The 13687-nt window shown below is 39.4% G+C and overlaps 1 protein-coding gene across 3 annotated transcripts in view; it reads right to left on the bottom strand.

Annotated features, from left to right (window-relative positions):
- znf217 (zinc finger protein 217) overlaps nt 1-13687 on the bottom strand; it is a 62842-nt gene that overhangs the window by 41602 nt on the left and 7553 nt on the right. For all 3 annotated transcript variants that reach the window (XM_068000603.1, XM_068000605.1, XM_068000604.1), the window contains exon 2: nt 10463-10560. The gene's annotated coding sequence lies outside the window, so the exon portion shown is untranslated. The remainder of the gene's footprint in view (nt 1-10462; nt 10561-13687) is intronic.

Here is a 13687-nt window from a genome sequence, read left to right as displayed (position 1 = left end):
AGTATAAGGAACAAATTGAATGAACTGCAGGTGCAAATCCAACTTAGAGGGCACGACACGACATGGTAGCCATTACTGAGACATGGCTGCAAGACAGTCAGGACTGGGAACTGAATATACCAGGTTATAACGGTCTATAGGAAGGCTAGGGAAACTGATTGAGAGGGAGGAGTAGCCTTAGTGATCAAGAATGAAATTACTTCAATGTTAAGAGAGGATATAATGAGAGGTAAGCAGACAGTGGAGACTTTGTGGATAGAATTAAGAAATTGAAAAAGATTTAAGACTGTAGTGGGAGTTGTGTATAGGTTCCCTGGTAGCAGCTGTTAAGTGGCAGAATGAATAAATGCAAAGATTAGACAAGCATGTAGCAAAGGCAGAGTGGTTTTAATGGGGGATTTTAACTTTCATATAGATTGGGATAAGCAAACAAGCTCATGTCAGAAAGGTACTGAATTTCTTGTGTGTTCAGGACAGCTTTCTGCAACAATATGTCCTAGAACCAAGGGGCAGGCCATATTAGATTTAATAATGAGTAATGAGCCAGATTTAGTTAACATCCTAACCCTGCATGAACATTTATCTAATAGCGATCATAATATGATAGAGTTCAACGTTGTGTTTGAAAGGGAGAAACCCATTAGAGCTACTAAGATTCTAAAATTAGGGTAGGCCGACTTCAACTGGATGAGGCAGAGACTGTCCACAGTACACTGGGCGATTCGGTTAATGGGTAAAACAGAAGATCAGTGGGAGGTGTTAAAAAAAGAATTTAAACTTGATTCAGAACCTGTTTGTACCACTAAGGGGCAAGAGCTCTACTTGCCAAAAAACAGCCATGGACAACAAGAGAGGTAAGGGGCAACATAAAACTAAAAAAGCAAACAAAAATTCAAAAAAAAACAGATCCTGGTGACTGGGAGTGATACAAAGAACAGCGAAGGATGACAAAACAGATAGTAAGAGCTACAAAAAGGGAGTATGAAGGGATATCAAAATCAACACAAATTTTACACAACTATATTAGGAAAAAGAGGGTGGTCAAGAGCAATGTGGGTCCCTTAAAAAATAATAACGGTGATATTGTAAATGAAAATAAGGAAATGGCAGACATGTTAAATAATTACTTTGCAACAGTATTTACAGTCGAGGAAGAGGACAACATGCCCGACATCCTAAGGAAACTAATTTTGAATCAGGGATGGTGACTCACCATAAGTGACATAAGCAAATTAACAGTAAAGGAAGAAAATAACTGCACTAAAGAGTGATAAATCCCCTGGACCAGGTAATTTCCATCCCAGGGATTTAAAAGGAAGTAGGTGAGAACATTGCAAATGCCCTAACTATAATCTTCCAAAGTTCTCCTAATTCAGGAACTGTTCCTTTAGATTGGAAAATTGCATATCACTCCACTTTTTAAGAAAGGAGAGAGAGGGAAACCAGGAAATTATTGACCAGTTAGCCTAACATCTGTTGTTGGAAAATTACTAGATCAGAGAGCACCAGCATGGACTTTTGAAGGGTTGGTCATGCCTGACGAACCTGATTGAATTTTGTTGAAGGTGACTAAAGTAGTCGATAGGGGAACGGCTACGATGTTGTTTACACGGACTTCCAGAAGCCACTCGATAAAGTCCCTCATAAGCGACTGTTAGCTAAAGTTGAAGCTCATGGAATTGAGGGCAAATTATTGACCTGGTTAGGAAATTGGCTGAGCGGCAGGAAACAGGGAGTAGGGATAATGGGCAGGTACTCAAATTGGCAGGACATGACTAGTGGTGTCCCATGGGGATTTGTGTTGGGGCCTCAACTATTCATGGGATAGAGAGCCACATATACAAGTTTGCAGTGACACGAAGATAGGCAGCATTGTAATCAGTGTAGATGGAAGCATAAAATTACAGAGAGACATTAATAGATTAAGTGAATGGGCCAAACTGTGGCAAATGGATTTCAATGTAGGCAAGTGTGAGGTCATCCACTTGTGCACCTAAAAAGGATAGATCAGAGTACTTTCTAAATGGTGAAAAGCTCAAAACAGTGGAGGTCCAAAGAGACTTAGGGGTCCATGTACATAGGTCGTTAAAATGTCATGGGCAGGTACAGAAAATAATCAAAAAGGCTAATGGAATGCTGGCCTTTATATCTAGAGGACTAGAATACAAGGGGATAGAAGTTATACTGCAGCTATACAAAGCTCTGGTTAGACCACACCTGGAGTACTGTGTTCCGTTTTAGGCACCGCACCTTAGGAAGGATATATTGGCCTCGGAGGGCGTGCAGCGTAGATTTACTCGAATGATACCTGGACTACAAGGGTTAAATTACAAGGAGAGATTACACAAACTAGGGTTATATTCCCTGGAATTTAGACGATTAAGGGGTGATTTGATTGAAGTCTAAGATCTATCGCTATCTACTCTATTTCCTCTGGTTGGGGACGTGGCCCAAAAATTAGAGCCAGGACTTTCAGGAGCGAAGTTCAAAAACACTTCTACATGAAAAGAGCGGTAGAAGTTTGGAACTCTCTTTCACAAACAGCAATTGATGCTCGCTCCAAAAGGTATTAAGGGATATGGGGCTATGGCGGGTACATGGAGTCAGGTCACAGATCAGCCATGGTCTCATTGGACAGCCGAACATGCTTGAGGGGCTAAATGGTCTACTCCTGTTCTTGTGTTCCATGATTTTCTGGCAAAAAAGTTCTCACTTGCAAATTAAAATCCAGGTTGTAACAGACTTGATCAAATATCAATGATTACAGAATCATAGGAGCTTGCAGCACAGAAAGAGGCCATTTGGCCCGTCGCATCAGTCCCAGCTTTTTGCAGGAAGAAGTCAAAACTAATCCCACAGTCTCGCACTCTTTATAGCCCTATATTTTCTTTTGCTTAAAATATTTGGCCAATTTTCCCTTAAAAGATTCAATGGTCCCTACCTCAAATACCACATTCATCTTTATCAGCTTTTATTTACAGCCTTTGATTGGTTTTGTATTATTTAGTGGGGTGCTAGCACCGATGGTTTCCAACGCTCGGCACTCATGCAATCAGCTGCAACCGTAAAGTAAACTTGCTAGATTCATAAAAGGCAGCCACCAAGCTCCTCTTTATTATAAAGAAAAACAGGTTTTCCTGGCAGCCTTAGCAAACCCAGGAAGTTTACATTAGTGTTGCTACCAGCTGTGCGACACTCGCACACCAAAGACCAGTGACATAGCAGCCCAATACAAAAATCAGCTTTTCATATTTACAACACAACTAGTGGCTGGCAGTATAAAAGGCCATTACAAGTTGTTTAAATAGTTATTTTACTAATTGGAAATAACAGCCCCACTTGAAAGCTGTACTCTAGAAATGAACTTCTAGTTCAGTGAAAACCATTTGACTTGCATTATAAGTCAACATTACCCAGTGGAGGAAAGTATGAATCTCTCCTCTTCCTTGAATATACAGATTTGCATTTTTTAAAAAAAGGACCTGAATGGAATTTGAATAAGGGGGTGTGGTGAGGTTAGAGGTGGTGGATAGATCTTAAAAACTTACATATAAATTGGTTGTACTAATCAAAACGTCTTTAGGATTTTCTCAGTGAATTCATTAACATACTAAGACTCACAGCAATGAGTTTCTCTTATTAAAAAAAAATCAAATTGCACTTTTGAAATTATTTGAAGAGAAGTCTAATTCAAGAAAAGTTGCATCTACACAGCAACCAACTGTTTTAAATTAAGACCATACACTTTGCTTGGCAGAATAACCTGAAAAATCCAAGTAGAATTTTTTTTTGCATATTATTGGCACTGTACACTAATTTTACAATTCATCTCTGCATCAACTTCCTCCCATGGATTTTAAAACATGAAAATGTTTAACATTTGGCGAAATCATGCGTTAGACCAGAGCTATACCACACAGAAACAGGATATGTTCTCACAGAAACTTCCTGATTTCAGCTAGCCAATGTAGAAACGCATCTGGTGATGCAGTGGATTATTTTTCCTTTTTTAAAAAAAAATTAAAATGTAGATAGCGTACAAAAATGAAAGGTTATGAACAAAAAGCAAAATACTGCTCGAGAATAGAACAAAATTACTGGAGCACTCGGGTCAGGCAGCATCTGTGGACAGAACAGACAAATTAACATTTCCGGTGTGGATCCTTCAACAGAAATTAAGGGTCCACACATGAAATGTTAACTTGTCCATTCTCTCTATGGATTCTGCCTGACCAGCTCAGTGTTTCCAGCATTTTCTGTTTTTGTTCATGATAAAAGATGGTGTCTATTTTTGTTCTGCAATAGGAAAATATCTGCACTATTTGTACATTTGTTTACCACAAATATCAATATAATGAACCCAGAGGCATTTTACAAGTATTATCAGGTAATATATCGAGTGTCCAAGTACCTTGGCTAGTTGCATAGAACGGCTTTCTTGTATTACTTGAAGCATAGGCTATGTGCATACATCATACAAACAAAGGATAAACTGCAGGATACTGGCATGCACAGCAAGTAGGAACAACTGACAAACACAGGCAACAAAGTTACTAGAGTTTTTAAATATTAGGTCCACAAGTGTGTTGAACTAGACCCTGTGTTTTCCATTCATGCAGTGGTCCTGCGTGACTGACAGCTGGAGTGAAGAAATAAAATAAAAAGGAGTGTTACACCATACGGTCTTCCTTACAATGGTTGCACATTACACACATTAGTCGCAGGCCCCAGTTTTCAGATGGAGGGTAATGCCATGGGGAAGCTGCGCGTAGTCCTGAACAAAAAAAAACTTGCATTTATATAGTGCCTCTAATGTAGTAGAACGTCCCAAGGCGCTTCACATCAGCGTTCAAACAAAATTTGACACCGAGCCACATAAGGGGATATTAGGACAGGTGAGGTTTTAAGGAGTTTCTCCAAAAGGAGAGGTCGAGGCATGGAGTCGTTTAGGGAGGGAATTCCAGAGCTTAGGGCCTAGGCAGCTGAAGGCACGGCCTCCAAAAGGTGCAGCGATTAAAATCGGGGATACACAAGAGGCAAGGATTGAAGGAACGCAGAGGTCTGGGAGCGTTATAGGGCTGGAGGAGGTTACAGAGATAGGGAGGGACGAGGCCGTAGAAGGATTTGGAAACAAGTATGCAAATTTTAAAATCGAGGCATTCCCAGACCAGGAGCCAATGTTGGTCAGCGAGCACAGGGGTGATGGGTGGAGAACAGGGCTTGGTGCGAGTTAGGTTACGGGCAGCAGAGTTTTGCATGAGCTCAAGTTTATGGAGGGCGGAAGATGGGAGGCCGGCCAGAAGAGCATTGGAATAGTCACATCTAGGAGGTACCAAAGGCATAGATGAGGGTTTCAGTAGCAGATGAGCTGAGGCGGGGGTGGAGACGGGCGATGTTATGGAAGTGGAAATAGGCGGTCTTGATGATGGAGCGGATGTGTGATCTGAAGCTCATATCAGGGTCAAATAGGATGCCATGGTTGTGAATGGTCTGGTTCAGCCTCAGACAGTGGCCAGGGAACGGAGTTAGTGGCGGGGACCGAAGACAATAGCTTCAGTCTTCCAATATTTAGTTGGAGGGAACTTTTGCTCATCCAGTATGGACAAGCAGTGTAACAAATCAGAGACAGTGGAGGGTCGAGAGAGGTGGTGGTGAGGTAGATCTTGGCGTCATCAGCATACATGTGGAACCTGACATTGTGTTTTCAGATGTTGCCGCTGAGGGGCAGCATGTAGATACGAAATAGGACCAAGAGCAGCTTTTTGTTAGGCATGACAGCAAGATGGCTCTGAGCACAGAAAAAACAACTAATGCAGAACATAGAAGGAATAATGTGAGGTAGTGAACAAAGTATGGGACCAAAAGATGTGCATGTACTGGGTCAGCATCTTTTTGTCAACAAATGAGGACTAATATATATATTGGATGAAAATGACTGTCAGAGACTCAGACTAAACTTGTTAAGCAGTCCATAATTAAAGTGACAAATTTGAAATAAGGATAAACTGAAAAAGTTATTTCTAGAACTGTTGTGGGAAGTGTTATGGAACTAAAACCTTTTCTTGTTCCATTTAAATGGAACTCATGTTAGTGCTTCCCAAATAATGGTAACAAAGGGAGAAGCACCACAATGACTCTTGAGGGCTGTTGATGCATCTGTTTAAATTAGTCTTACATGTCTGCATACAGGTTTGAAATATTGCCAAAAGTTCAATCTTAGGGATTTAAGAGAGCAGAGCTATAAAATCATTTCACTTCATTTGTAAAAGCAATTAAAAGTTCAAATTGACAAACTGCTTTTATATTGGTCCAACTTTAATTCGGATTCTGGTAAACTACCATTTCTGTGAGCCAGCTCCCAGGTTATGCTGCTAAATCCATCTCTCTTATCCTGCTGCCAATCTCAGATCCACAAAGAAAACTTGAGTTTGCAAATGTACCACCAGAATAAGGGACCTGAATTCAATAGCGTAAACACCAGTGAGTGGCCAGCTTATTGACACCACCTTCAGGGATCTGAATTAGAACAGTACCAATATAAAAGCAACTAAAAAAACACACCAACACAATTTTTAAAGTAGACATAGCCTGCCTGCCTGTTCCCCCCCCCACCAAAGAAACTTATTTCCTACTGTAATCTTTCAGACAATGACAGCAATAACTAATAAGCAAACAACTGAGAACACTGAAGGATTTTTACAGGCAAAAACATGATATTTCTCTCCCAACCCAAGCTAAGATTATCATACACTCTGTACAAAAACAAACTGGATTGTTTTATGGCAGTTGATAACTGGGGCTGCATCCGTGGATACATTTTCTAGTACAGTTAAAGGGCACATTACATTGCAATATTAAATTGGGAAATAAACCAGCTGCTATTGCCTTTTAGAAAAATTGTGATTAGAGCATGGTAACTTGTATATGACAAATACTGAACGAGTTGGTCACATAAGTAACTACTAGCGCTAAATAAAAAAGGTCCTTCCAATGCAGTATTGCGCTGTTACAGCTAAAATATTACACAGTGATAAAGTCATATGACCAATTAACTTGGGTGTAAGCATGCCAACAAGCTGTAGTTTTAAAAAAATGTCCACCCAACGTTCCACAGAACTTTGTAACTTGGGCTATGAAAGAGGTGTATAATGTGGACAATGTAGATGTGCAATCTATTGCTCAATTAGCAATTTACATTTATTGCAAAAATGAACACAAACACAATTTTAGAAAAATTAAGTCAGATCAACAGTGGCAGGACTTATTCATCTCAAACCCTCTGGCTGACTGTTCTGAGCTCCGTTGCACCTGCCTGTGCAACAAGTTTGAACACCTCTTGCCAAATGAACTCTGGACTGAATAGCACGCAAACAATGTAGAAGAAGGAGCGGCAATCATTTAAAAGGAGTAGCACACAATGCGAAGTCTGCGTGCGGCATGTATTTCTATATGTGTTATAGGAGTGCCGTGAATGAAGTTCCTACTCATACAGTAATGGTTCACTGTACAGTATGGCGGGGCTTGTGAAAAGCAAAGAAGCACAATCGGGGTTTCCCATGTAAAATGGAAGGCCTAGTGGGGGTAGGTAGGCAAGTAGCTCAAATATTGCTTTGTGGCAAAAGGAAGTCCTCTCTCAAAAAAGACTATGCATTGTAGTAAATCCAGGCCAATTTTGAGTGGTGGAAATATGCAAATTGTGTGTGGGGTTAAGTACCAATCCAAAAATTAGGTCAAAAGTCTGAAATTTACTACATAATCTTAGCTACAGAAAATGGGACATTTAACTAGATATGAAGTTTTATATACCCACCCACCTCTGAATGTAGGATTTTTATAACTTTAATGTAAAATGGAAGCCATGTTTAATTTATATTTTTTTTTCTGAAAACTACAAATTATCTTCCAAAATCCTGCCACAACTTTAAAACTAAGCTTCAAAGCCTACAAATTGTACAGTGCAATATTATTGTACAAACGCTTAATGCAGCTGCCTCAAAACTCCTCTGTTCACAAATTTTAACTGAAGCAGTAAACTGTTTTTTGTTTTAAAAAGTGTCAATATGGCAGTATAATATCCTTATCTGAGGGACTCAAGGTGCTCAATTATTCTAGACGAGATACAGAAGTTTTCACTAATTAAGTTTAATGTTTATTCAAATTATGCATTAAATTTTTTTAAGCACCAAATCACATTTCCCTACAATACTTATACAGCTCAACTTAAATTATTGGATCATTCAAATCTTTTGATATAAGAAGTGACTTCAAATCATCAAGAGTGGACTGTACATAAAACTGCAAACACTGAACCAATTTTAGTGGGTTTAAGTAGGATATTGCAGTGTTTCATTTGTTTTCTCTAGCCATTTATCACCACTCCCTTCTGTACAATTTGTTGATTACTCACCTGGTGGCTGAGAGAGAGAGAGAGTGTGTGTGTGTGTGTGTGTGTGTGTGTGTGTGTGTGTGTGTGTGTGTGTGTGTGTGTGTGTGTGTGTGTGTGTGCGCGCGCGCGCGCGTACTTTTTGGTGTAGTGTAACTATGAGCAAGTTTTCAGGGGGCTAACTTTTTAAAATTGCAATGTACAAATATACAGTGTAAATAGAAGGCACTGGCAGGAAAAGGCAAAATACTTGAGTAAATCAACTCATGATGTGAAGCATAAACATCACAAATCCAAAAACAGAGTTGTGCAAGATTAATTATATTTTAGCACCATCCCACCCATCGGAATTGGGAACTTTAAATGTTGGGCTACAGAGGTAAAGAGTTCACATTTCTTCTCTGCTCATACACTTAGTTCTGAAGGCTATCTGAAGTTTCTCAAGCCTGGGCTAATAATCTAGAGAACCTAGAGTTCAAATCCCACCATGGTAGTTTGAGAATTTTAATTTAGATTTTTTTTAAATTTGGACATAAAAAGCTGGTATCAGTAAAAGTGACCATGAAGCCATCAGATTGTCGCAAAAATCAAACTAGTTCATTATTGTCCTTTAAGGAAGGAAACCTGCCATCCTTACCCAGTCTGGCCGACATGTGACTCCAGTCCCAGACTAACATGGTTGACTCTTTACATCCCTCTGAAGTGGCCTAGCATGTCATAGAATTGTATTACTACCTTCTCCAAGAAACTAGGGATGGGCAATAAATGCCAGTCTTGCTCACATCCTGAGAATAAAAAAAATAATAAAAAAGCTGCTTGCTTTCTACCAAGAAAGCAAGCAGCTTTTTAGGCCACATGACCTATTCTTGTTCCTGAAACCTGAGTCATGGATGCCACTATCAGGTGATCATCTAACTAAACTGCAAAAGGCTCAGCCCAATTTCTACTATAGTAGAGTGCTCCAATTAATAGTGTCCCAATAAAAAAAGGTCGGTAACACATTTATTTCAAATACAATGCCATACATTGCTTGGGTACAAAGATTTCTAGGTGTAATATCAAATGGTTTATATACTTGAACACTGACATTTTGAAAATACTACATATTCAGTTCAGTTTTGAAGGCAGAGGCCCATTAAGAACTCCCAGTGATCATCCTGAAGAAATCAAAAGCAATTAGAAAACAGAGCAGGATTGACTTATTTAGCAAATTTAAGAGTAGCTGTGTGTTCAGAAAGATACTTTGCATACTGATTTGGGCTCAAACTTCTTGGTATTCTAGTTTCCTAAGAAAGGGTGAAGTACACCAAAGCCACTTCTGCTGGTACACCGTGTAACAATATATCAGTAATCTTGTTAACATATTGGAAATCTCTAAACATTGTATTCATTCTTCCTGCTGACTCTTAAGCTGTTAAAGGCTGGAATTTGCAAAAACATCACACTGTACAGATCAGGGATACTCTCATTTTTTTGTCGAGGCCACAACCTCCAGTACCTAGCTCGCTCGCATGTCACTGGCTTCAGCAACAGCCAAGAGCTGGCAAGTTGTGGATAGAAGCCAGAAACACATGCAGCACCATGTTTGAGAGCCTCAGCAAGTGGCTCAACTACAAGTACTATTGTTTGCTGAGAGACCGAAAAATACTGGACGATTCCAAATCAATTTTACCAAAGAATGCAAATCATACAGACGCGATGGGCCGAACGGCCTCCTTCCATGCGGTAACTTTCTATGATACCTTCTGTAGCTGACCAACCTCATCGATATCTAGTCTTGCGTATCAGACCACCAACCAGAAGCTCTAGATTCATAGCTCAGAGTCAGATGTAACTGCTGTTTACACGTCTGCTTCCCTCATGGGGCAAGTTAGCATGCTTCTTAAATTATTTGGGGTGTGGATGATGGGAGAAAAAGAAAATAAGGGAATTCCTTCCTGTAGCTCAAGTGCATTTCCTCACAAGTCAAATCAAGAGTGGCACGAATGCAGATACACAGGCTAGGCTGACTAAGAATCACCAACCACAGAGAGAAAACAGTACATGTGAATTGCTTTTTTGATCTTGTATATCACTCACCGATTTAAATTCTGGACTCTATTCAATTTTCATCAGTACTCAGGGATGAGTTAACTTCAAAGCTGTGCATCCATGTTCCCTAAATAGGCATCAAATACCTTTTAAATTAAAAACACAGGACTGGTTAGACATGTTATGTGCCACACCCTCATACAATATACCATACTATAATGAGAATGACATCCATAAAAAGATGCTATCATTTAGACTAGCACATCAATGTTTGCACCCATGATATGCATATGAATCATTACACTGATTACATTGCAACATAATACTATTGAAATTATTCTAAGTCACCAAATACATGAACAGGCAATAAAACTTGCGCAGGCCGTCAGTACAAGACAGAGCAATTTTGAATCCTCAGCTAACAAAAATAAAATCACTGTTGTCCAACAATGCGAATGGCCATCTACAACTCACAAATCATAGCTCAGCAGTAATCAAAGAGCTCTCCACACTCCTTGCAATAAGAAAGTATACTCATTAACATGGAGATCATGTTGGACTCCATTGCTCATTATAAATTACATGCATTCGATATTTGCAACAGTCCTGATGCCTGGATAAAATGCACACCTATTGTGGTACTGAGTCACACAGGCCAAGAGTGCTCAAAGTTCAATTCTGAATATGTGCAAATATCGCTGAGCTCAAAAAATGGCAGTGGAGGTGCTACATATGGTTTTACCACTCCTGGATTTGGAGGGGTGGGAAGGCAATAAAGGGAGGAAAGGCTTTTTAAAAAAAAATCAGCCAGGGGCCTCATTCCCAAATGCACGTGTAGAAGTCAGAAATCAGGCTCAGCTGTGATGCATCCCCTCTCCTACAAAATCAAAATAGCCTGAGACACTCAAGGTCTTGGGCTTAAGGAAGAATGATCATTCAAACAAGGTATCAGAAAATTACTTGCACCTGTGAAATTGCACCTCAGCATAGATCAACAGCTTCAGGAGAGGAATGGAGAAATTGAGGGAATATATAAATTTGTTTCTCATTATACTGGTCTCATTTACAATATTCTGTAAGTTTTCAAAAAAAAATCCCAAAGTAGCTTAACAATAATCAAGTGATGTTAAAAATAACAAAACTCCCTGAGATTCATGCCTGGAGCCAAGAGTAGATATGGTACTAAAACTTCTAAAGTTATTTTACATACAGTACATTACATAAATTTAAGGCCAATTTGTACAGCATCTTAATTTAGCATCCCCAAAGTACAATTATGGGAGTTTTTTTCAGATGGAATAGCAGTTAGCTCTACTTTTTCCCCTCAATTGCTCTTAGCCAGATAACCCCACCCCCCCTCCCCCTTTGCCCAATTTTCTCTGCTTCTGAAGAGGACTACTCAGAGCTACAGGGATAGGTCCATAGGTGCTGATCACCCTCCAGTAGCTCGCCTAAGTGGCAAATCTTCACAGCAAGTGTCAGCAAGTTATCAGATTGTAGACAGCATCACAGTTAAGTCCAATCATGTACACACCAAACCTCCATACACACCACTTCCAATCAGTCATAAGAAACCTACTCAATTTCCTTCTCCAACTCATCCTACCCAACAGTCCAGGGGCCAAATTATAGTGCCTTTGTTGCAGAGATCAGCTAACTGATTCATAGAAGGGGATCAAACCTGGTGATCATCTCTCTATGGGTTAGCACCACACCATGTGGTGCATTCACCTCGTGAGCCATCAAGGGAGTCCCACTATTGGAGGCGTAAACTTTTAAATGCACACATTCTCCTAAGAGTTTCTATATGGCATCACTCTGAACTTCACCCTCAACCTAACGATAGAACATCTTCAGAAACTTGCCACAATGCCATCCAAGCATCTACTGTCACAAAGTCAGCCAGAAACAGCTTAAAACTAGGTTAACAGGGGAAAAAAAAAAATCTATTTTCCAAAGTTACTTAATTTCGTTTTTTCTTTCAGGTCTAAATTCCCACTTTGTGATATTTATGTTGCTTTTCTCAAATTATTAGATAATTCAATTTTTTTGTGCAAAAGACAGCTTTGAAGTATCAGTAGACTGCACACAAGATATAAAAAGGAAAAAAATGCAAAGATTACAGTTATGGGAGTCTTTCAATTTCAGTGCTGCATTTGTACAAATGCCACAAACATACACCTCAATTAATTTCATCCATTTTTCTGTTTTTTTTTCTCCAAGACAATAAAAAGCTCAGGAACTGACATTTTCTTATAAAAGTGTCATAATTAGTTTTATGACCACAATAGCATCAATACTGATGCAACTCTTAATCCAGGCCTAGTAACGAACTCTGGGAGAACCAACTGGAGTCTGTTTACTCCCAACTCTCATTTAATATCTTGAACATCCTGCTAGTGAAACAATAAAGCTTATGAACACAATATATTATACTGGATCATGTTCCAGTTATACTTAGAAGGACAACTGAACAATATTACAGTGTAACTCGCACCTATATTTGTTCAGTACTGTAGATTGCTCCATTCCTGTGCAGTAGCCCTCCTATGTTAGGCACTCAAAATGGTTTCTCAAAAGGAAGGGAGGGAAAGAAATCATACCCTGGCCAAAAAGTAGTTTGACCACAGTTCATTTGCATTACATCAGTTCCAGCTGTTGTACCACAACTAGAACAATATGAATGTAAAGTCAGCCCTTTATATTGATGAAAGTCAGACCAGAAGCAAAATAAAAGGCATCAATTGCCCATGAGCCAGTAAACCATGGCATTTCAACACCAATACCAGCATATACCATAAATTGTGAACACAATCTTTGAGGTGCAAATTACCAGAAACCATTTTGAGTGCATAGTGCAGTTCAGACAGCATCCAAACCAGTTATTACAGCCTTGCAAGTTGCAACATATGCCAGGCCATCTATCCTCTCAGTTACAAGCCCTTCATTGATGTATATCCTTCCAGTCAGCTTTTTGGGAGGCCAGAGGAACTTTCCTATAAGAAATGCAATTTTAAAAAGTACCAAGCTTAGATTTGGAGCAGCTCCATCCTGAACTAATGCAGAGGTAAAAGAATCAAAGTACCTGACTGTAGCAAGTTAGAGGTGTAGCAGAAAGTGGAGATAGCTGCTTAAGTTATAAAAACTATACATAATGTTAGCGATATTGATTTTTAACGTTACTATTTTTACCTTTCTAAAATATCTATTGATTCAACTACTTTGAGTGTCAAACTCCAACTACTTCTGTGATTCTGCTGACTTGTAGTTTGG

This window comes from Heptranchias perlo, chromosome 19 (genome assembly GCF_035084215.1).
Source record: "Heptranchias perlo isolate sHepPer1 chromosome 19, sHepPer1.hap1, whole genome shotgun sequence".
In the NCBI taxonomy this organism is placed as follows: domain Eukaryota; kingdom Metazoa; phylum Chordata; class Chondrichthyes; order Hexanchiformes; family Hexanchidae; genus Heptranchias; species Heptranchias perlo.
Note: the sequence above shows the minus strand (reverse complement) of the source record. Positions and strands in the feature narration are given on the sequence as shown.